Genomic DNA, 23,956 nt, shown 5'->3' with positions numbered 1-23,956 from the left:
AGCGGGAAGCAGCCGCATGGCACAGGGAGATCAGCTCGGTGCTTTGTGACCGCCTGGAGGGGTGGGATGGGGAGGGTGGGAGGGAGGGAGACGCAAGAGGGAAGAGATATGGGAACATATGTATGTGTATAACTGATTCACTTTGTTACAAAGCAGAAACTAACATACCATTGTAAAGCAATTATACTCCAATAAAGATGTTAAATAAATTAATTAATTTAATTTAATTTAATTAAAAAAAAAAAGACGGAGGAGAAGTCATTTCCCCCATTTTACAGATGAGAACACTGTTTCACATAGCATGGTTAGAACACTGGCAAAAGAAAACCCTGCTAATTAGTGGCAGAAGCTAGATGAATATTTATGTCTCCTGAGGCCTAGTCTAGGAGAGGCAGTAGTGAGTATGAGAGTGACTTACATATGGCTGGGAATTTCTGACTATATTCCAAAACCAATCGGGAGTGGTTCTTGGGTTGTCCAAGGCCATCTACTTTTTCTGGCCAGAATACGTACAACATAACTGCATACACTGATCAATGACTTTTCTTTGCCTCCCCAAGGGCCCAGCTATCCATTATCCCTTTGCCCATTGTCACCACAGACAACTAGTCCCTGGCCCTCCAGTCAACACTGCTTAACATTTTTGACCCCCAAAGAAGAGAAAGGAAGAAAACATTTGATGTTCAAAATATCTGAGATCAACCATTTAGAAAGATGACATGCCACCATAATTGTTAGAAGCATGAGCTTTAGAGCAATTGCTGGATTTGACTCCTGGCTCTTGTACCTGTCCAGCCACGTGACTCTCGGCTGGCTCCTAACCTCTCTGAGCCTTCACAGCCACGTCTGTAAATAAGAAATGATAATACTATGTCAAAGGGTTGTTGAGAGGATTAGATGATATGAAATATATCAGACACTTGTCTTAGGCTGAGTTCTCCAGAAACAGAGCCTGAGAAGGTCTTCTGCGATGGGGAGCTCTCTCCAGAGAAGGGGAGTGAGGGAAGCAGAGTAGGATGAGGGAAGAAAGAAAAGCAAGGATATGATCTCACCCCAAGACTGGCTTCAGCCTGATCCCACAGGGAGCTCTAGAGCACAGAGATAGTCCCAAATCAAGGCGAGGTGGCCAACCTGGGTCAGTCGGTCATCAGCTGCTGGCAGGGGCAGGTGAGGTGGGACAGCTGTCCAGCCAAGGGGACAGATGTGAGCTGTTAGCAGCTGGACAGTGGGTGTGCAGCCAGTGTAGGGTTTCTGCAAGGCACCGATAGCATCTACTACAAAACAGAGCCTGACAAAATCAGTGTTCATTTGATGGTAGGTACCACTATTATTTTAAATTGTCCTCACAAGTTCCAGGCTAAGCCAGTTTCACATCCTATAGCAGAAACCATTACAGATCTTAGGCATTTGTTTTTGGTTCCAAGACCTGAAGCAGTCAAGACCCGGTCTGCGGTGATAACCTAATGACAGGAAGAAAATTTCCCTTCTCTGATCTGGAAACCAAATGCCCTGAAGAGTCCCAACATCAGAAACCTCAGAAAACCCTAACAGGATGTTTTGACATACATAGTTCAGGCTTCAGACAACTGCTTCCCAGTGGAAATATGAACTATGTAAAGAAAAAGGCAAGGTTTAGGGAGTCAAAATGACAGGACAGATCAATTTGAAAAGCTTAACGTGCAGAGCTTGGTATGCAGAGTGATTATGCTGAAGTGATGGTTTTTCAAAGCAGATTTTCTTTGCCCTTTTCTGGGACCACAGGAAATGGGGATATTTTCCCAAGTCACTAAGAAAATAGCCTTGTGTCATCTGCGCCTGTCATATCTGGGGCCCAGACCTTAGAAGAGCAAAGAGCTACAGATGCAGGTCTAGCCACAGGCAGGCAGGAAGAGAGACCCCAGCTTTATGCCCCGCTCTGTCTCTTGTCTGTTCATCTAACACTAACTAAATGCTGATGGTTCCTGTGTTTAAGCCCTGGTTGGGATCTCTCACATGAACTCCAACCTCAATATCCAGGAGTCTACATAACAACCCCACTGGGATGTCTAACAGTCATCTCAAAGTCAACACAACAAAGAGGAACTCCTGATGCGAACCCCCATCTGCTCCTCCCACAATTTCCCCATCTGTATATAGCGCAATGCAATTTTCTTAATTGCTTGGATCAAAAACACCATCTCCCTCATTCTCTTTTTTTTTTTTTTGCGGTATGTGGACCTCTCACTGTTGCGGCCTCTCCCGTTGCGGAGCACAGGCTCCGGACGCGCAGGCTCAGCGGCCGTGGCTCACGGGCCCAGCCGCTCCGCGGCATGTGGGATCTTCCCAGACCGGGGCACGAACCCGTGTCCCCTGCATCGGCAGGCGGACTCTCAACCACTGCGCCACCAGGGAAGCCCTCACTCATTCTCTTGCATAGCACATATCTAATCTGTCAGCAAATTCTGCTGGCTCTACCTTCAAAATATTCCCAGAATCTGACTACATTCAAAGTAGAAGCTGGATTCCCAGCAATGTCCCCCAGGACCCTGCATGATGCCACCCCCTCGCTAGCTCTCTGATTTTACGTTCTACTACTCTCCCGCAGCTCCCTCCACTCCAAAGAGAACGGATTCCGTGCTCCTCTTGGACCATGGCAGGCATGCTCTGGCCTCAGGGCTTTTATCCCTGCTGTTCTCTCCACCAGGAACACACTTTCTCAAAGACCGGTGTGGCTTGGATCTTTCCTCAAATGCCACCTTCTCCAGGAAGCATTTCCTGCCCACCCTATTTAAATTGCACCACGACCAGCACATTACTTCCAATTCAGCTTTTCTGCTTTCCTTATTCTTTAGGACTTATCAAATACCCTCCTTTTACCTATTTACTTTGTTTTCTGCCTTCACTACCAGACTGGAAGCTCCGTCATGTCCCAGAGTTTTGTCTATTTTTACTCACTGCTATGTTCCCAACACCCAAGACAGTGTCTGGTAAATAGCTGACACTCAAGAAATATTTTCCAAATAAATGGATAAATAAATTCACTTAAAACTTTTCTTGCTAAATTGATTCCCATTTTAAGGTAAGTAAATTCATTTTTAAAAGGAAATGTATATCTAGACTGTAAATGAACCGGAATCAATAGTTATACAGAGAAGTTATCCAGAAAAAGAAATACAGTGAAAAGAAAATGCCATTATTAAATCTAGCTAGACACTGTTGTTGCCAGCCCAAGTCTCTAAGCCTGCAGCATAATCTCTTTTCCAAAAAGGGAGATCAGCAGGTGTTTAAAGACACACTAACACCAAACCGAGACTGGTTTTTAACTAATCAAAAGAGTCAATAAAGAATTGAAAGATAGGGCTTCCCTGGTGGCGCAGTGGTTGAGAGTCCGCCTGCCGATGCAGGGAACACGGGATCGTGACGAAGATCCCACATGCCGCAGAGTGGCTAGGCCCATGAGCCATGGCTGCTGAGCCTGCGCGTCTGGAGCCTGTGCTCCGGCAATGGGAGAGGCCACAACAGTGAGAGGCCCGCCCCCCCAAAAAAAAAAAAAAAAAAAAAAAAAGAATTGAAAGATAAATAGCTTTCTAACTCTTTGATTCAATGTTAACTGTTCTTGGGTCTGTGTATCATGTCCCTTCCACCCATAAATATAGAGCGTCCCACACTTCTGGAAGCAATAAAATAGATATTCATGACCTTCCATTTTCTGAGCGTCAATTCCTCCCACAATTTCCCCCCTATCTGTCTAGGGCAACTCAATTTTCTCAATTGCTCAGGTCAAAAACAATATCACCATCTCCCTCATTCTCTTACATAGCGCACACCCGATCTGTCAACAAATCCTGTTTGCTCTGCCTTCAAAATATACCTAGAACCTGACCACATATTACTATGTGCCGTATCCCCCTTCTAGGTTGATGGGTGGGAGGTAGCAAAAGTGGTTGCAAATGAATACTGCCCGGAAGAAATTCATAGGGTGGGTGGGAGATACGAGCATACATGCAACTGACATGCCCATAATAGAGAGTAGAATTTTGTAAACTCCACAAGAGATGCTTAGATCATGTGCTGTGGGACCTGTGGTTCGTTAATGTTCAGCAAATATCTGTTTACATACATACACGCACATCCTCACGAGAGGAATGTGCTTCTTTGCACACTGATATCAAGCTTGGATGTGTGGCTTGCTTTGCCCAATAAGACTTGAGTGGAAGTGACAGTTTGTGAATTCAGAGTCAAGGCCTTAAGAAACATTGCACACTTCTGCTGGCCCTCTGGGAGCATCCAACTTCTTTCCCGAGAAGAGCATGTCTCAGCCAGCCATTGCCCTTCCAACCTGAAACATGGGGAGCAGGGCTGCCACCGCTAACCTGCAAGTACATGGGCAAGAAACAAATGCTTATTTTTATGAGCTGCTGAGTTTGGAGGCTGTTTGCTATACATCATGATTGTGGTGAGAGCTGATTGAGATGGAAACTGACAGGAAGAAGAGATGACTTTGACTGGAAATCAGCCAGGGATATTTCCTGATCAAGGTGGTGTTCCAGGTGGGCTTCACACCACGCACACCATACCCAAAGCAATCTTACTGGGTTGCAAACCAATGGGGTCTCAGAAGAAAATATCCCCAATGAGACTGTGCCAGGGATGCAAAAACTCCTCTGAAAACTGCTTATGACCTCACAGCCCAAAGAGGTTAAGAAGCTACGATAAGGATAAGAAAGAAGGGGAAAGAAGAGAAAGCCGATGAGGTTGGGTTTTTTTCCCCCTAAGTATGTGGCTGTCGGTGTCTGCTCTTGGGTGGTTTGTTCATCCTCTGCGTGTTTTTAGGAAAACCCACTCTTCTTCCTCTGCCTGCCTTTTAAGCATTAGTGTCCCCTTGGTCAGCCAGCACCACGATGTACGTTCTCATGTGTGTGCCCTCGGGAGCTGGTAAGAGTCTGTCCAGATTTGGGTACCACTGAAGGCAGATCCTGAGACAAGGACTCAGCGCAGGGAGTCTGAGAGGTTTCTTTGAGAAAGCAGGAGTGAGAAAGCGGGGTCAGAGTGAAGAGAAAGGCCAACTGACATGTACACTGGATAGCAGCTGATGCTGTGGGCACCCAGGCTCAGTCCCACTTGGAGATCCTCTGAGGAACCCTGGAGAATGTTCCCTGGAACTGCCCCCCTCCCAGAGAATGGGAAGATGGAGGCTTTGATCCACCTCCTCTCATTCTCCTTTGCTTGTTTGTTTGTTTATCTGTTTGTTTTGGGTCACACTGGGCAGCTTGCGGGATCTTAGTTCCCAACCAGGGATTGAACCCTGTACCACGGCAGTGAAAGTGCTGAGTCCTAACCACTGGACCGCCAGAAAATTCCCTCATCCTCCTTTGACTGAGGGTCTCCCCAGCGATGTGAACTCCCCTCCACCACTTCCTGGTGGCAGCTGCCTTGAGCTGACGTGCCTCCCACTGAGGCTGGCACGGAAGAGACACAGCAGCACAAGCTTGGCAGGACACTGGCCACACCCCCAGCGCTGACATCAGAGGTGCCGAGGGGATGCGGCTCAGAGCATCACACGTGTCTGCTATAGCTGGGAGTGGGAGGGGGCATTTCAGCAGAGGCCTTTCTCCTGGGTGACACATACACACCTCGGATTCAACATGCTCCCAACTAGGTCCGCACCCCCTCTGCGTGACCCTGCCCCTTCCCTCAAATTCCTGAGCTCAGGGAATGAATGGCTCGCCATCTACTCCACTTCTGAAACTTCAAAGGTATCATCCATTTCTCCCTCCCCCTCACGTATCATATCAAAATATGGACTCTGAGTCAGAGTTCGGATATTCCCTCACCACCCTCACCGCGGCTCTGGCAGTCGCCCACCCACCTTCACCCCCGCTCTGTTTTCTCACAGTGTCTTCAGGCTCCCAAACGCACTTGCTTACTGACTGTTGAAGTGTCCGTTGTCTGCCTTCCACACCTGGGATATAAGCTCCAGAAAGTAAAACCTTCTCTTCCTGGTTCACCCCTGTATCTCCAGCGCCCAGAACGGTACCTGGTATGTGATGGGTGCTTGCTAAGTGTCTGTTGAATGAACAGGTAAGCTGATGGGGAAAGGGGTCCACGAGGGAGCCTTGTCTGGTGGCACCGAGGCAAAGGCCAGTTCACCATCACTGGGTCTGTCCCCTTCTGGCTGGCCCCACGTGTATGTGGCATACGTGAAGCATGACATCTGAACCCACCCTTTGGACAGGGAGGAAGCCTACAGGAAAGGGAAGTAAACAATTCCGAGCAGACCATCCAAGCTGAAAAGAAAGTCTGTTGTGATCACTGAGGTTCAGTACATAAGCTGTCATTTTTTTCAGCTGTACAACTGTGCATTTCAGTGACCGGCAGGGGAGTCGCCAATAGCCAGCACCCCGGCCCCGACCCACTCTGCCTTCTCTCCAGAGCTGCAGCCTCCCTGCCTTGCCCACCAGCTCCTCCATCAATACCGGACCCGGGGGAACATTTCTCTTGCTGGTGCAGACGGCATTTCCTCCCTGAGAGGAGAACATAAAGATTAACTAGGTGAGGAATTTTTTTCCCTTGGCTCTGAAGCTCAGCACATTTGTCTGATCCAACACAAATTCTCCTGGAGACAGGCTAAATTAAAATACTAATGGACTGCTGTTTTTAAAATATATTTACCAATGATTAACAGCTCGGTGGGTGATGTATGTTTCAATAATTTCTTATTACAATGTGTGGAAACCTCAATAAATAGTCTCAGGGTAATTAGCGGGTGCTTATTTAACATTCAGCTCTGTTTTCCTGCACACCCAGAAGGGTGTCATTGTGTCAGCCAGGCCCCTCCCTCATACAGAGATGGACCCAGCCCTCGGAAAATAGCCCTCCTGCAGAGATGTTTGGTTTGGGCCAAGTTATTGCTGAGTAAGTTTTAGGTGATTCGTTGCTATCATTCAAAAAAAGTGCACGTAAAAGTTTTCACTTGCAGCTTCTCTGACATTTCCAAAAATCTGGCTATACCCAGCTTTCCCCTGGAGACACCCTCAGTGGAGCCTGAGTCACAACCATCCACTGCACCACTGTGTTTACTGAAAGATCAGCCTGGACCCCTAGATCTTTACGTCTGCAACTCTGACATGCTCTGACTAATCTTGCATTGAGCCACCCCGAGGGTGATGCCCAAACCCTGCACAAATGCCACAGCCAGAGATGCTAGCAAAGGAATGGGTGGAGGGGCAGCCTCCAAGCAGAGGGCACCACCGCTCAGACCTCTTGGACATAGGCCAGCTGGACCAGGCCACACACATCCGGCCACTCCCTGGAGCTTCTCTTCCCTTGACCCGCAAACCAAGCAGTGTAGGGAGTGCTGGTTGGTGTACAGTCCAGATTCAAAGCCAAGAGGGTCTGGCTCAAAACCCAGTGCCATTAACCACCACTGATTTATTGTCTGGGCAGCTGTGGTGAGTGTGACTAGGTGCCTACCACACGCAAACATACACACAAATACATACACACGCACACACACACACATACACACAATATATACACATACACACCAACACATACACATGCACACATACACATATGCACACACATATACACATGCACACACACACACACACACACACACACACACACACACACACATACATCCAAGCACAGATTTTGTCCAGGGTAGCAAGGTGCTCAGCTAAAACATTAATCTCACCACCTCCTTTGCACATAAAGGCACCAATGTGGCCCAATTCTGACCAGTGGTTCTAGGTGTGCATCCCTGGAGACAGCCTTCCTTCCCCAGTAGCCAGGCAAAGGCTTCCTAGGATAAAACCCTTAGCCCGAGGGATGTGGGCACACTGCTGTGTGCCACTTCCCAGCCTGATCCAAAAACTCCCATGCAATCCTCCCACTCTTTTCATCCATCTGAGCTGAGAAGGCAGAAGTGTCCAGAGCCGTGGACTGGTGGACATTGGGTCCCTGACAGACCGCATGGAGCAGAGCCCCTGTGCAGCCCTTACTGGACTGCAATGTGAGTAAGGAATCTTTGTGCCTCGCTAAAGCCGCTGGCATTTGAGGACTGCTTATGACCACAATCAGCCTATCCAGTTGAACACACCCATTTACCTCTCTTACCGAAAGAGCGGCGGGGAGACAAGATTTTGAAGACCTTCGCCTTGACCGTAGCGCTGATCCCCACTGTGCAGGCTCCCAGTGTGGGGAGGCAGAGTCCCCCGTCTGCCCCTTGAATGCAGCTCACCCAGCAGCCCACCAAAATGAGAGACGAAGCTGCTCTTCTGAGTCAGAAGCGCTCCCCTGGGGTCAGCCGTCACAGCGGTCCCAGTCCTGGCTAACTCAGGTCAGGACCCTGGGAGGGAAGCAGAAACACTGACCCTGCTTCTCTCAGCCTTGAATTGCAGAGTCCTGACCTCACCTCTCTCTGGAAGGCTGCCCTGAGTCCTCCCTCCTTCAGGTCCTACCCCTTGGCTCCATTTCTCCTGCAGCCAAGAAGGGGATCGCCGTCAAATCTCCCAAGGTAGAGGCAAGGTCAGCTGCGCTGCTGTGGGCTCCATGAGCAGCTGCAGCCCAGCTGATAATCTGGGGGGGGGGTCTCCCTGTGCCAACAGCTGGCTTTTCTCAACCTCATCACTCCCAGGGAAATAAATATGCTTGGATGCACTTTCCACGAGCATCAGTATTGACCAAGGGTGGAAGCTTCTAACTTGGATGAATGGCTTCATCTCTTCTGGAAATCCCTTGGGTAAGCTCTCTTCAGGGCAGATGGCTGGTCCTCCCCAACAAGCCTCACCCTGAGGGGCTCAGAACTGTGACCAAAGAGAAGGTTTACCAAAGAGATGGAAATGCCCAGCCAGGGAAGTCCATCCTCTGCACAACCCCCGTGTCATCCCCCCAACCCCAGTGTGACCACCCTCCCCTCTTCCATGAAGGTCAGCTGTCTGGGCAGTGCCCCAAAGGAGAGCAGAAGGAGAGGGAAGCTAGAAGGACCCTGGCTGTTAACGGCGACCCAGAGAGGAAGCAAAGACTGAATATTAAGTCCAGGCTGTCAGTCCAAGGGTGAGGGGACTGCTGTGCAGGGAATGTCCCAGAATGAAAATCCGGTGGGTGGGAGGAAGACGCTGCACCCTCAGTCCATCAAGCTGTCCCATGCCATAAACTTCATCCAAGAAGCTTCCATCCAAGGAGCCCCCGCCCATCTCCCGACCTCTCCGACCCTCGGAAAGTGACTCCATGACAACTTTTGTTGGTCCCCACCCAGATTCTGCCCTCAGGGAAAGATGGGCAGTTGTGGCATCACCTTACCCCTCACACCTGACTTCCGATCCTCTTCCCCAGTGCTTCCTTGCCCTCCTTACCTGCCTTTAACCACTCTGGAAACATCCCCCCCCCCCCATCCCTCCCAGCCCTGGCATCTCACGGTATAGCACAGAATGGAGTCCAAGAGCCAGCGGATGGAAGGCCACCTCCACGATGGGTGAAGAATCAAGCCCTACACCCAAGGGACCCCTGGGACCTCAGTCTCCAGTGTCCCCTGAGAAATCAGGCCTCAGAAGAAACAGACTTTCCTTTTCATGTACAGTTATCCCTCCATACGCACAGGTTCTCCATCCGTTCTCCACGGATCAAAAAATATTAGGGGAAAAAAAAATTCCAGAAAGTTCCAAAAAGTAAAACTGGAATTTGTCGCATGCCAGCAACTATTTACATAGCATCTACATTGTACTTGCAACTATTTACATAGCATTTACATTGTACTAGATATTATAAGTAATCTAGAGGTGATTTAAGGTGTATGGGAGGATGTGTGTAGGCTGTATGTTAATACTACCCCCTTTTATATAAGGGACTTGAGCATCCGCAGATTTTGGTATCCCCCGGGGGCCCTGGAACCAATCCCCGCCGGATACGGAGAGATGACTATATTTGGTTAACAGGACTGTAGAGATTTCTCGTCTGAATCTTGTTCAAAGACTGCCTTTGTAGAGAGCCAGGACTTGTGAGGTAACTCAAACAGAAAAACACCAAAGGGACGCAGCTTCCCTTTGGTTGCCTTGGCCTCTGTGAGAGGTGAGGAGAAACTTCCAGAGAGACAGATCTTTGTGCCAGCGTCAAGCAAGGAGCGTGATCAAGCAAGAAGGAGCCCCAGTTGGAGAAAGAAGGATTCCATGTGAATGGCACTGGTCCTGGCCAGCTGGTCATCTAGAAGTAGGTCGGATCTAGACTGTTAGAAGCTCTAACCTCTGGAATGAGGAGCTGGGATACTTTTTCTGAGGTTGCTCAGGCGTCTCTGCAGGCGTCAAACCATCCTCTTGCCCTGATGAAGAAAAATTCTTCCAGACGTTCCCTCTCTGAAGAATGTGGCCACCCCCAGCCCCGCCTCAAGCCCTACCAGAACCATCTCCAGCCCTGATTTGCAACGGCAGAATCAAAAGGGACAAGGGGTCAGAAACCCAAGGACCCAGAGCAAGGCCTGGCCTCCCCTCTGTTGGTTGCTGTGTCTGAGGTCAGAGAGAGGCTTTGGATGCAGGTCGGGTCAGATGAGCCCCCGGTCACTGACTTCCTAGCCAAGTGACAGCTCCGTTTCCCCATCTTTCAAGTAAAGGCAATGATGTCTCTAGCCCAGGAGGCTGTCACAGGGTCAAACAAGAAAAAAAAAAAAAAAAATCTTTGTAATCAACAAATATATATGGAATCCACCTTGACATAGGAGGTCCTCAAAAAATATCAATTCCCCTCTCTACCCCTTTCCGTAGGCATGCTCCCCAGATCCCTGCATCCTATCTGGAGCTCTCTCTTCCTGTCTCACCGCTTCCATCTCTGTGCCTCTCTGTCGCCCCCCTCTTTGACCTGAACCACGTTCTGCTTTGTCTCTCTGGATCATTCTTTTATTTCCACATCACTTCCTTGTCTTCTCGCTTTGCCTCTCCCAACTCCATAGTTTTCTTTCTCTCTAGTTTTGTCTTGGTCCCCAGAAAGTTATCTCTTTGTCTATCTGTCTGTCTTCCTTCCTGTCTCTGTCTATCTCCGTCTGTCTCTCTGTCTCTCCCTGTCCCCCCTCCCTCCATCCATCTTTCTCTGTCTCTCTGTTACACTTCCTCTCTGTCTCTCTCTCTCTCTTCCTCTTTATCTCTGTCTGTCTCTGCGGCTCTTAGCTCTCCCAAGTCTGTCTCCTTCTGTCCTCTCCGTGTCTCTTTGAATATCGCTATTTCTCTAGATCCCTGGCACCACCCCTACCCACCCCTCATCCCTCCCTCATCCCTCCAAATCCCATCTCTGGGGGAATGAGGGGGAGGCCAGTAGGATGAGAAGGCTGAACAGAAGGCAGTGTTTTATTTCTCTGCAGAAGGGCTGTAAAGTCTCCCTGCCACTCTCTGCAGGAAGACACCTGTCTTATTGGGTCTCAGTGACTGGGGGTGAGGACAAGAGGCACAGACCCGGGCAGGCAAGAGGCTCTAACCCAGGGTAGGGGCTGGAGGGAAGGGGGTGCAGGCCCAGGGGCTTCTCTTAGGTCTGCCCACATCAAAACCACGTCTCCCCGCTTCAGCCACTTCTGCTCAGCTTAGCCCAGCCACCAATCAATGGTGTCCAGTGGGACACTAAGGAACATTCAGGTCAAACTGTGGACCCCAAAGAACCCCGCAAAAGACTCCAGCTGTTAATTTCACTTCCAACCATCCTCTGGGTTTCTCTGCACGTTTCTGGGACCCACAGGGCTCTGCAGCCCTCATTAGCATTGCTCTTTACACACCTAAAACCCGATTCTACTGGGCTTTCTCTGACCCTTGATAGCTTTGATGGATTTGGCCGACGGACATGCTTTGAGCAGCCTGCAGTATTTGAAAATCATTTTAATTAATTGCCAACTTTTAAAGATTGGAAAATTCCATGTGAAAATGTACTTTTCAGGTTCTGCTTCAGTGTAGTCGGCCCAAACAGGGAGTCTCTCACTCCAAAAGAGAGAAAACTCCAAATCATCTACAAAGTCATTTTTCTCAAGCCCATCAGAGAACTGAGGCTGCCCGGCTTCCACGTAGCTTGGAATCTGAGGGCATAGAAGCCACTCCAAGGAGAGTCGGGACAGGAAGTTGGAACAGGAAGCTTGGCTCAAGAGGAAGGGGTGGCCCCCATCCCGGTGAGACAGAAAGACCCAGCTCAGTTTAGAAAGCCGCTCAAGTTCCCATGTGGGCTTGTGACTCTCAAGACCCCCTGGGAGCCCTGATGAAGAGTTCAGCCTCATTGGAAGGCTCTTACCCGCTGACCCTTACGGGGCTCACAGGAAGGACAGAGGGCAAGGTGGCAACCAGAGAGGGCAGCCTCTCCTTGGAAGTGCAGGCTTGGGGAGGGGATCCAGTGCCCCCATGAGAAAGGCCGGAAACCCACCCCTCACACTCCCCACTGTCTGTGCTCAGAACCTCCTCTCATTTGGAGCAAACCCTGCTGTCCCTCGGGCTCAGATGAGGACCTGCTGTCCTCTGCGAGGGAGGGCAGCAAAGAATAAACCTTCCACCTAAGAGGGATGGGAAGGAAACAGGGCACCATCAGCCAGAACTGGGCCACAGCAAGAACACCAGGTAGAACTGTCTCCACCTCCAGAATCCCTCTCAAGCCCTGGCAGTCCCAAGGCACCTGCCCCTACCCCGTGCATGGTCCCACACAGCATTCCATGAACCTCCAACATCCCACTTTCACTGCACTCATCACAGGACTACTCACTAATGGTTATAACAACCCTAAAATATCTGGGGGTGACACAACCAAAACGTTTGCTTCTTCCTCCCGTTACAGTCTGACGTGGGTGCAGAAGCTTGCTCAGAATCAGTCAGTCAGAAAGAGGCAGAGGTGAGACCAACCCAAACAGCCTGGCCCACAGCTCCTGCCCTTATCTGCATCCTAGGATCAATGGCTAGTAAGGTCTTGTTGTGTTTGTTTTGTTTGGACAACCAGCTCTACCAGCGTATACGGCACACATGAAGAGGACAGACACCTAATGGTCTCCCAGATGGATATGTACCGGGGGCCTGGGGCAGCCCCTACCCCAGGGCAAGGAAATATCCTGTTTGCCTTCAAGCTTTCCAACCACATAGCACAAGTCAAGGTTTTCAGAGGCCTGAAAAATGACTAGGTTTGGACAAGGGCTTTGATCAGAGAGATGGGCCAAAGACCGTGGACATAGGTCTCAGCTTTGGACAAGTTAAATGCTGTGTCAGACCAGGAGACCAGGGCCCCTGGTGACGCAGTCAGAGGCTACATCACCCCTTCTGTGGAGTCCCTGCCTCTCCGCTCTGTTCTCTCCCTGAGTGAGCAAATATTTTTGAGTGGCTAAGCTAATAGTCGTGTTAACCAAGCACATAGTAGGTGCTCAACAAATACTTATGGAAAAATTTTTATTTACTTAAATAAATGAATAGAGGAACAAATGATCTGCATATGGGGTCCATAATCTGCCTTTTCTCCTCTGTAGACTTGGGCTTGAGCTGGGCTAAATGTGTCTCCGGAACCAGACAACAAACTGTTTCTAGAACATTCTTTACTCTTTTGCCATATCCTCCCCCCCGAGGGGGGTCTCGGTTAGGGGTTCTAATGAAACGAAAGGAATTCATCAAATCGGGTGGACGTGAGTGACAGGTTAGCAACAGTGACAACCAGCAGGACAGACAGCGACAGGCAGAAGAGCTTTTTGGGTAGTTTGGATAGGACCGCAAATTCAGGAACCTGGCGCTGGAGTGTGAATCCTAACTGAGGGTGTTACAATCCATTCTTCTGCTTCCTCATTTGTAAAGTGGGGGGAATAATGGTTTCTACCCCACGAAGTTGCCATTAAGTATTAGGCAAGTTAATGTTAAATGTGAGGAGTTAAATGTTTAGAACTGTATGTGGCTCATCAAAAATTCTACGGAAGTGTTCTCTGCTATTGTTATTGAGAAACTGATTTACGCCAGGCAATCACCCACTGTTACTTCAAGCCATATCTCTCAGAAACCAAACCCGTTTCCTGAATGCCAACAATCAGAAAGCCTTATCAGAGATCTGACTTCAGCAAGGACCTACTATATAGCACAGGGAACTATACTCAATATTTTGTAATAACTTAAATTGGAAAAGAATCTGAAAAAGAATATATGTGTATATATATTATACACACATGCATATACGTATATACGCATGTACGTGTGTATAACTGAATCGCTGTGCTGCACACCTGAAACTAACACAACGTTGTAAATCAACTATACTTCAATTAAAATAAAAAGATCTGACTTCAGAAAACCTAAACGAGAACAGCCATTTCTTTCTGTTTGGCAGTGAGAAGCCACTCACCCATCCAGGGCCACAAAATGCTTCAGCTTCTGCCACATCCCCTGCTTTGGGAAACCAAGGATACATTCATCAGAGAGCACAGGAAAAACACTGAGATACCAGCCCAAAAATAACAACTCCTGGGCAGTCTAGACAAACATCTCAGTCTTACTGTTCCCCAGGAATCTGCTGTCCTGTCTTCATCCCAACAGGCATGAAGGTCCCGTCTTGATCCCTTCTTCTGCAGCCCTTGAATAACAGGTACACTGCATGGGTCTTCTAGGACTTCAGAGAGAGCTACTCTGAAAATATAAAGTGCTGAGATCAATGCCTTTTAGGAGTCCCTGGGGAGAGAACTCTGGGGTGCCCAGGAGGTCAGTGCCCCTTTCCCATCCACCATGGCAATCCCCTCCCCTCCCCCATGCCTTCTCCATTAACTGAGAGCCCTGAGCTGGTTAAACAGCTGCAGCTCCTGTGAGACACAGAGGTGCAAAGGCCATTTGTCCAGCTGCATGGGGCTGAGAATCTGAGAGAAGCAAATGTCAGGCAAGATCAATAAAGCTCTGAATGGATTGGAGAAATGAGGCTGGAGTCGTGGAGTACATGTTTAACCAAAGCACTGGAGACTGGGATGGATAACAGGTGATGAATGCCACAGTCAGCAAGTGTGGCAGCCCCCAGAGAGAGGGCAGGGAAGCCAGGCCAGAAGGAAGATCTGGAGAGATGTTAAGAACCTGAGAAGGGGAGACAAAAGATATGGGTTCCAGTCTGAGGTCACCACTAGTTTACAGTGCAATGAGCACCTCCATTCAGCCTGGAGTTAGGATTAGGGTTAGGATTAGGGTTAAGGTTAGGGTTAGGGTTAGGGTTAGGTAGGGCAGCATAAAGAGTTCAGGCTCTGGAACCAAAAGTCCTAGGTTCAAATCCTGACTCTACCTCTCACCAATAGTGTGACATTGGGCAAATGACTTAGCCTCTCTGATTTTCAGTTTCCTCATCTGAAAAGTGGGGTTAATAAAAACACTCACTTCATAGGATTGATGCAAGCATTAAATAAAATCAATGCATGTAAAGCTTTTAGAAGAGTATCAGATGCATAGTAAGCATTACTAACATTACTGGCATTACCAACATTAGCTTATGTTATTGAAAACAAAGAGAAAGAGGCAGAGAGCAGGACTGTTCTGGAAGAGAGATGGCAGGCACAGTGGAGGACCATTCCTGTGAATTTTCCCTGTGCGATTCAAGGTAAATATCACAGAACGGCTTCTAATTGCCGGTCATTTCCTTCGTCCTGTACCCAACAAAGAAACAATCATCTGTACCGAAGTTAGGAGAAAAATTGGCTGAGTTGTACTCATTGAGAAAAAACACAATGTACACAAAATAACAGGCATTGTACTTCATGAGCAACTTGATATACTTTTCCAAAATTTTAGCTCTCCATTATTTTCTCCTTACATTCTGGCTTGGGAACCTAATTTCCACGCACAAAGCAACTGTCCAGGTTTCACTCACCTGCCTACTCTGGAATTTCAACTACCTAGAATGTTAGGTGGAGGGTGATGTTAAGACTTGGTGACCAGGAGTTCTGAGATCGACTGGCGATGTCTGGCATGGGCAGTGGTGGGACAGGTGCCATGTTATGTATGCCTGGTCAAGTTAACCTCCCAAGGGGCTTCCACTTCTGAAAATCTAAGAGCTTATGAAACTCACCAGTGGGATGAAGTGTAAAGATGCAGGAGCAGAGAAACAGTAAACTAAGGGCCTGTGTTTAAGTGGCAAGGTCCACCTGATAGAGCCGCTGTGCCTAGGATCTGGTGCCTACTCCCACTGCCACAGAGACCTATGGAATCACCTAAGCACAGAGAAAGGAGGTGAGCGTTCTGCCACTAACACACTGTGTGAGCTTGAGCAAGTCCCTTCCTCCCCAAGCCTCAGTTTCCACACCTGTAAAATGAGGTAGATCAACCTTGAAATTTAAGGGAAGGGTCAGATATTATATATGCTTGACCTCACTTCTGATGCCACAGATTGAGGTGACACCACCTTGACATTGGAGCCAAATGTCTGCAGGGGACATAAGAACAGGGACAACATCATTAACCCCATGGCTGTAGGTGGCATATATATATCCAAGCTCTAGATCTGAATATCGAGTTACCCACTGGAATTTCTTGGAGTTCTCAGAGGCATCTGCAATATGCTCTGTCCAAAATGAAGTTCTTATTCATAATCTCTGCCAAAACTACTCCTCTCACATATTAGTAAAAGTAACCAGCTCCTGCCAAGATGCTCAACCCCAAAACCTTGGAAGAATACTTGTTGAATGAATGAATGAATGAATGAATATGCATGTTCTACACTCACATTAATCTACTTAAAGTTCCATCAAAGTCCAAATAAACCCACCCTTTGGAACACACTCCTTCCTATCGTGCCCTTCTCCTGATTAATGCCAACACGGACCCCTCGTGGGAAGCTTCATGGAACAGTGTTTAAGAATGTGGAGGATCCAAACTAAAAATAGAGTTGCCATATGATCCAGCAATCCCACTCCTGGGCATATACCTGGACAAAACTCTAATTCGAAAAGATGCATGTACCCCTATGTTCATAGCAGCACTATTCACAATAGCCAAGACATGGAAACAACCTAAATGTCCATCGACATATGAATGGATAAAGAAGACGTGGTATATACGTATATACAATGAAATATGACTCAGCCATTAAAAAAAAGAATGAAATAATGTCATTTGCAGCAACATGGATGGACCTAGAGGTTATCATACTAAGCAAAGTAAGTCAGAAAGAGAAAGACAAATACCATATGATATCGCCTATATGTGGAATCTAAAATATGACACAAATGAACTTATCTGTGAAACAGAAACAGACTCACAGACACAGCGAACAGACCTGTGGTTGCCAAGGGGGAGACCTGTGGTCTCATTGGGATTAGCAGGTACAAACTATTATATATAGAATGGATAAACAACAAGGTCCTACTGTATAGCACATGGAACTATATTCAATATCCTGGGGTAAACCATAATGGAAAAGAATATGAAAAAGAATGTATATGTATTTATAACTGAGTCACTTTGCTGCATAGCAGAAATTAACACAACAATATAGATCAACTATACCTAAATAAAATAAATTAAAAAAAAAAAAAAGAATGTGGAGGATCCAGACTTCGTATCCAGTCCTGTCACTCACTAGCTCTATAACCTTGAGTATGTGTATGACTTCAATATGCCTCAGTTTCCCCATCTGTAAAATGGGGATGATAATACTAAGAGTGGTACCTTCCCCATGAGGCTGTGATTCCAAGAATTCCATGAATAAATACAGAAATAGCAATGGTTCTCACACTTAGCTACATGTTGGAAACACTGGGAACATTTTTTTTTAAATACTGATGCCTGGATCCCATGCCCAGAGACTCTGATTTAGTCGGTCTGGGGCCAGGCCCAGGCACCGGGCTTTTTTAACTCTCTCCAGGCAATACTCCTATGTAGCAAAGTTGAGAACCACTAGTGCCAACTGCTTGAAACTCTACCTGGCACTTAGAATGCATGAGGCAAGTACTAGCTACTTGTAAGTCTTAGGTAACAGCATACATTTCATGTCCTGCCGGAAGTCTTGTCTGAGTTCCAAGACCACGTTGGGTGCCTCTCCCACCCTGTGCTTCCTCCACAGCAACACTCATCACCCGGGATTGAAATTGCCCAGTTTCTTGCCCATCGTCCACACTAGACCGTGAGCTATGTCCCAACACGTGGAACGAGGCTGGGCGTAGAGTAATTCTCAATAAGATTGACCAAACAAATCCTCTGACTCCCTAGATGATCTCAGCCAGCCCAGTGGCTTTCTATGCTGTACACCTGACATCCCCAACCTTTCCACCGAACTCAGACTCTGGCACCCAACTGGCTGCTCAGCATCACCATGTGACTCTTTAGTGGGCATCTCAAGCCAAATATGTCCCAAACTAAACTTTATTTCCATCTCCAAGCCTGACTTCCTGCTCAGTCTTCCCATCCCAATTAACTGGCACCTTCCCTCTAGAAGTTTCTCAAACCAAAAATCTTGGAGTCATCCTTTCCTCCTCTTGTTCTTTCACGCCCTACACCCAATTCATGAGCAAATCACATCAGCTCTACCTGTAAGCCAGGATCCAGCCATGACCGCCTCCACCATCACCACGCTCTGGCCCAAGTCACTGTCATCTCTCACTCAAAAGAGGACCAGATTCCTGTCTCCGTTCTTGACCCCCAACAGTCCATGACAGCACAGCAGCCAGAGAAATCATATTATATAACAGGAATAAGACCTGAAACTCCTCTGCTCAAAACTCTCCAGTATCTCCCAACCTCACTCAAATTAAAATCTGAAGTCCTAGCACAGCCTAACATTTCCTGCCTGATAAGCCCCCAGCTCCCTCTCTGACCTTTGCTCCTGCCACTCTTTCATTCGCTCACTCCACTATGGCCATGCCGGCTTTCTTGCTGCCACTCAAACACACCAGGTCCACCCGTGCTCAGGGCCTTTGTACATGCCAATCCCTCTGCCTGTAACTCTCTTCCTCAAATATCTTCTTGGTTCGTTCCCTCATTCCCTTCTTGTCTTTGCCTAAATGTTATAAGGAGGCCTTCCCTGTAACATCTAATGTAGCCCTCCAACCCCTATCCCTCACCATCCCTCTTGCTCTGCTGTACTTTTTATCACAGCACTTATCACCCTCTGACAGAGCATCTATTCTTTATTATCTGCCTCCCCACATACCCCATACTAAAAAGTAAGCTGTATGACACAACTCACAATAGCCAAGACATGGAAACAGCCTAAATGTCCATGAACAGATGAATGGGTAAAGAAGATGTGTTACATATATACAATGGAATACTACTCAGCCATTAAAAAGAAGGAAATAATGCCATTTGCAGATACATGGATGCAAATAGAGATTATCATACTAAGTGAAGTAAGTCAGACAGAGAAAAACAAATACCATAAGATATCACTCACATGTGGAATCTAAAATACAGCACAGATGAACCTATCTACAAAACAGAAGCAGACTCACAGACATAGAGAACAGACTTGTGGTTGCCAAGGGAGAAGGAGGTAGGGAATGGAGAGGGTTAGTAGCTGCAAACTATTACATATGGAATAGATAAGCAATAAGGTCCTACTGCATGGCACAGGGATCTATATTCGATATCCTGGGATAAACCATAATGGAAAAGAACATGAAAAAGAATGTGTATATGTGTATAACTGAATCACTTTGCTGTACAGCAGAATTAACACAACGTTGTAAATCAACTATACTTCAATAAAAAATAAATTTTTAAAAAAATTAAGCTGTAGGAGAGTAAGAATATTGCCCATTTGGTCCACTGCTGAACACAATGGCTGGCACCGAGTAGGTGCTCAATAAACAGTGAATGATCTCATCCTTTTGGGAGCCTGGTCAGCTGACATTAGTTGGATGGAAATTCACCTGGCTAGAGGGATTAGGCATTGCCAACTCCTTAGAAATAGCAATTGGGTGCTACCTCCCCACCTCACTGAGTAGTAGTTTCTTCAGGGCGGAGGGGGTACATTTCTCAGGAGATAAATAGAATCTCTATGGACGGGAGAAAGGCCTGGCATTTCGTGGCTTTTTCAAAATATTTTCGATAGCAATTTGAAGGCTGCTTGCTCATCTGACATTTATCTTCATTTGGCATGGGAAATTGCTGAAAGCCATGGAGGGGAGGCATCACTTATAAATGTTGGGTGGTGACAAAAGAGACCTCTCGCATGAATCTATCACAAAGGGCAGCCGTAGCCACTCAGTTCTATGAAATCTGCCCTCATTCTGCTTTGATTTATTCAGCCAGGGTGCTCCCTGATAGCTTGATTCATTTGAAGAATAATTATCCACTGTGTTATAAATGCCACTCCCTTGCCCCTGGCAAGTTGGTGGCGAGGAGGTTAGACTAGTGACAAGTGATAAAGCATGTCTGATCACTGCTCTCACCGTGGGAGGTGGTGCCAGCTGGGGGCAGGTCACTGGGACCCAGGCGTGTGAGTAGGGGTCGGTGATGTCTGCCTGTATTACTAATGGGGGTGCTTCTCTTGTGTCTGGCATCTCTGAGATTCAGGCTGCCCTTCCAGTCTGTACCTCCCCAGAATGACACCTTCAAGGGCTGTGCTCATGTCAGCACCTGGAACACAAGCTCGTGTCGGGGGAGCAGGTCACTGTCACAGGGCTTGTGCCCAATGTTCTCTGTTTGTCCCTCAAAATTCACCCCACCCATTTCTATCTTCTCTGTGTCCCAGGAGCCTAACTACTTTTTCTTTCTGTCATAGAATCAGCATTCCATTGTAGTTCTAAAGATTTCTGAGATATAGTCCCAGAAATTTTTTTTATTGAAGTGTAGTTGATTTACAATGTTGTGTTAATTTCCGCTGTACAGAAAAGTGACCCAGTTATACACGTATGCGTATTCTCTTTTATATTCTTTTCCATTATGGTTTATCCCAGGATATTGAATATAGTTCCCTATGCTATAGAGTAGGACCTTGCTATTTATCCATTCTAAATGTAATAGTTTGCGTCTACTAACCCCAAACCCCCAGTCCATCTCTCCCTCTCCCTCCCCCCACCCTTGGCAACCACGAGCCTGTTCTCTATGTCTGTGAGTCTGCTTCTGTTTTGTAGATAGGTTCATTTGTGCCTTATTTTAGATTCCACATATAAGTGATATCATATGGTATTTGTCTTTCTCTGTCTTACTCGATTCACTTAGCATGATAGTCCCTAGTTGCCTCCATGTCGCGGCAAATGGCATTATGTCATTCTTTTTATGGCTGAGTAGTATTCTATTGTATATATGTACCACACCTTCTTTATCCATTCGTCTGTCAATGGACATTTAGGTTGTTTCCATGTCTTGGCTATTGTGAATAATGCTGCTATGAACATAGGGATGCACATATCTTTTTGAATTACAGTTTGCCGGAAGCCTAACTTCTATGGTGTGCATCAAGTAACTCCCTCGCTCCCTAGTTTAGACTGGGTTTGGCTGGTGGGAGGTGTTCAGAGGCCATCAGAGGGCAGAGTGTTTATTCTTCACTTCTTCTAATTAAAGTCACTGGCCCCACTGAGTGAGCCTCTCCCTTGCCTACAGCTCCCTCTGGGTTCTGGTAAACCTTTCAGGTCTAGGGGTAGTTATGGCTCCCCACTGTGGCTAGTCAGGTTGCCCTTACCCTTGCCCAGGCCTCTCTACATAGCCCCTTCCATAAACTGCCCTCATCTGCCTTCTTCAGTGCGCCTTGTATTTCCTGCCAGAACTCTGGATAACACTGTACCTTCACCACCTGTGAATCCTCTTCACAAGAGGTAGGATGAGCAAACTTGTAATAAGACGGGCTTCCCACAAATATTACCGAGCCATGCAATGTACCTGGCCCTGTACTGGCTACTGGGATAGAACTGTAAATAAAAAAACACGGACGTGGGGGCTTCCCTGGTGGCGCAGTGGCTGAGGGTCCGCCTGCCGAGGCAGGGGACGCGGGTTCGTGCCCCGGTCCGGGAGGACCCCACGTGCCGCGGAGCGGCTGGGCCCGTGAGCCGTGGCCGCTGAGCCTGCGCGTCCGGAGCCTGTGCTCCGCAACGGGCGAGGCCACAGCAGTGAGAGGCCCGCGTACCGCAAGAAAATTAATTAATTAATTAATTAAAAAGAGTAACTTGTTCAAGGCTGAGTGGAGGAGCCAAGATGGGAACCCAAGTCTCTCTGACTCCCAAACTCAAGCTGGCCCATAACATCCCCAAATCTCCCCAAGGCTGGGCTAGTCTGGTTCAGGGTGCGGGCAACAGGCAGGCAGCTAGGCAGAGCCAGGCAAGGTGGGCTGTTGCCCTCGGCGTCCGTCCCGGCACCTGGAGGCTGCGTCCCACTTCTCCAAGCGCCTGAGACCAGGTGGGAGGGAGCAAGGGGAGGGGGGGCAGGTGAGAAACAGCAGGTGGCCACGTGTTTGGTGTGGGCCCTGGCGACAGGTGGGTTAACAAACAACATGACAGTGTGACAACGTTGGCAGTAATTGCTTCTGCCACACAGCGTTGCGGGCTGCGACATGACTAACGGGGCTGCAGGTGGCATGACAAAGTGCGGAAATTATTGAAGATTGAAAAGCACAGCGGAGGGAACGGCCGTGTTCTGCAGTAATTGCTTCCCCCCGTGGGAGTAATAAGAGAAGTCGCGCCCCCGTGCTGGAGCTGGGACGGGCTCATCAGTCGCTGCCCCTCCTCCTTCTCTCCAGCTCCCGGCCACCTCCTCAAGCTGGGAGGGGCCCCTGCCATTCTTTGAGGCTCTTGACATATTAAAAAAGTACAAGGATGCTCCCAAAAATCTCACAAGAGTCACAGCACATCTCCAGTGAACATATTAACATTTTAACACCCTCAGGGGGGGAAAAAAAAAAAGGCAAAGCAATATAATTATACTTTTCATAAGGTAATTATGGGAGTATTATCAATTCCATGTTCCCTATGGGCAGTGAGGTCCAGGTATGGGACATAAATTTAAAGTTGGAGAATAAATGACTTTTTTCAAACCTGTTGGTTGATCTCTGAATGTAATGGTATATAAGTCTTCTTTGGACGTGATGTCAGAAATTTAAATTATATTTCTCTAACAAAAATACGTGTGTGTGCAAATAAAACTATCTATGAAACGAAAACAGATGCAGGGATATGGAGAGCAGACTTCTGATTGCCAAGGGGGAGGGGCTTGGGGGAGAAATAGAGTGAGATGCTGGGGTTAGCAGATGTCAGCTATTATATATAGAATGGATACACAAGGTCCTGCCGTATAGCACAGAGAACTATATTCAATACCCTATGATAAACCATAATAGAAAAGAATATGAAAACAGAATGCATATATACATATAACTAAATCACTTTGCTGTACAGCAGAAATTAACACATTGTAAATCAACTATACTTCAATTTAAAATTGTTTAAAAATACGTGTGTGTGTACACAAGTGCGTGTCTACACACCAGCATTTACTATGTGTCAGGAAGAGCTCACGACAGAGCTTTTTACGTAGTAATGTATTTAAATTTCATAACAATCTTAGGTACTGTCATCATCCCCATTTTCCAGATGAGAAAACCGAGGCAGAAAAGGGCTGAATGACTTGCCCAAGGTCACAGAGCCACAGAATGGCAGAGCTGGGATTTGAGCTCAGGGCATCTGGCCCTAGTGCCTGTGTTTGTAACCCCCACGATGGGTGGATCGTTAAATCTTTGAGGAATATGAGGTCTGGGTCACCTGGACCTCCTGATCGTCCTGCTCCTCCAGAAACGAGACATAGGCCCTGTGGGTCAAGAATATTCCCTCAAAGAATGGTTGCATCATTTTGGCATCTACATGAGCAGCAGACCCTGAAAAACCGCCCGGCCTCCCAGGCTGAGCACCGCCCAGTCCTAACCCTGCAGGAGCGGGCCCCAAGATGCTCCCAGGAGAGGCAATTTTCAGGCTGCCCCAACCTCCTAATAGCTCCTGCCTGTTCTGCCTGATTGGACCCAGCATGCTGAGGCAAGACTGCAAATTCCCATTCACCCACTGGAGGGGACTTTTTTTTTTTTTTTTTTTTTTAGAATGGGGGCT

This window comes from Lipotes vexillifer, unplaced genomic scaffold (assembly GCF_000442215.2).
Source record: "Lipotes vexillifer unplaced genomic scaffold, Lipotes_vexillifer_v1.1 scaffold426, whole genome shotgun sequence".
In the NCBI taxonomy this organism is placed as follows: domain Eukaryota; kingdom Metazoa; phylum Chordata; class Mammalia; order Artiodactyla; family Lipotidae; genus Lipotes; species Lipotes vexillifer.
This window is presented reverse-complemented; position numbering follows the sequence as displayed.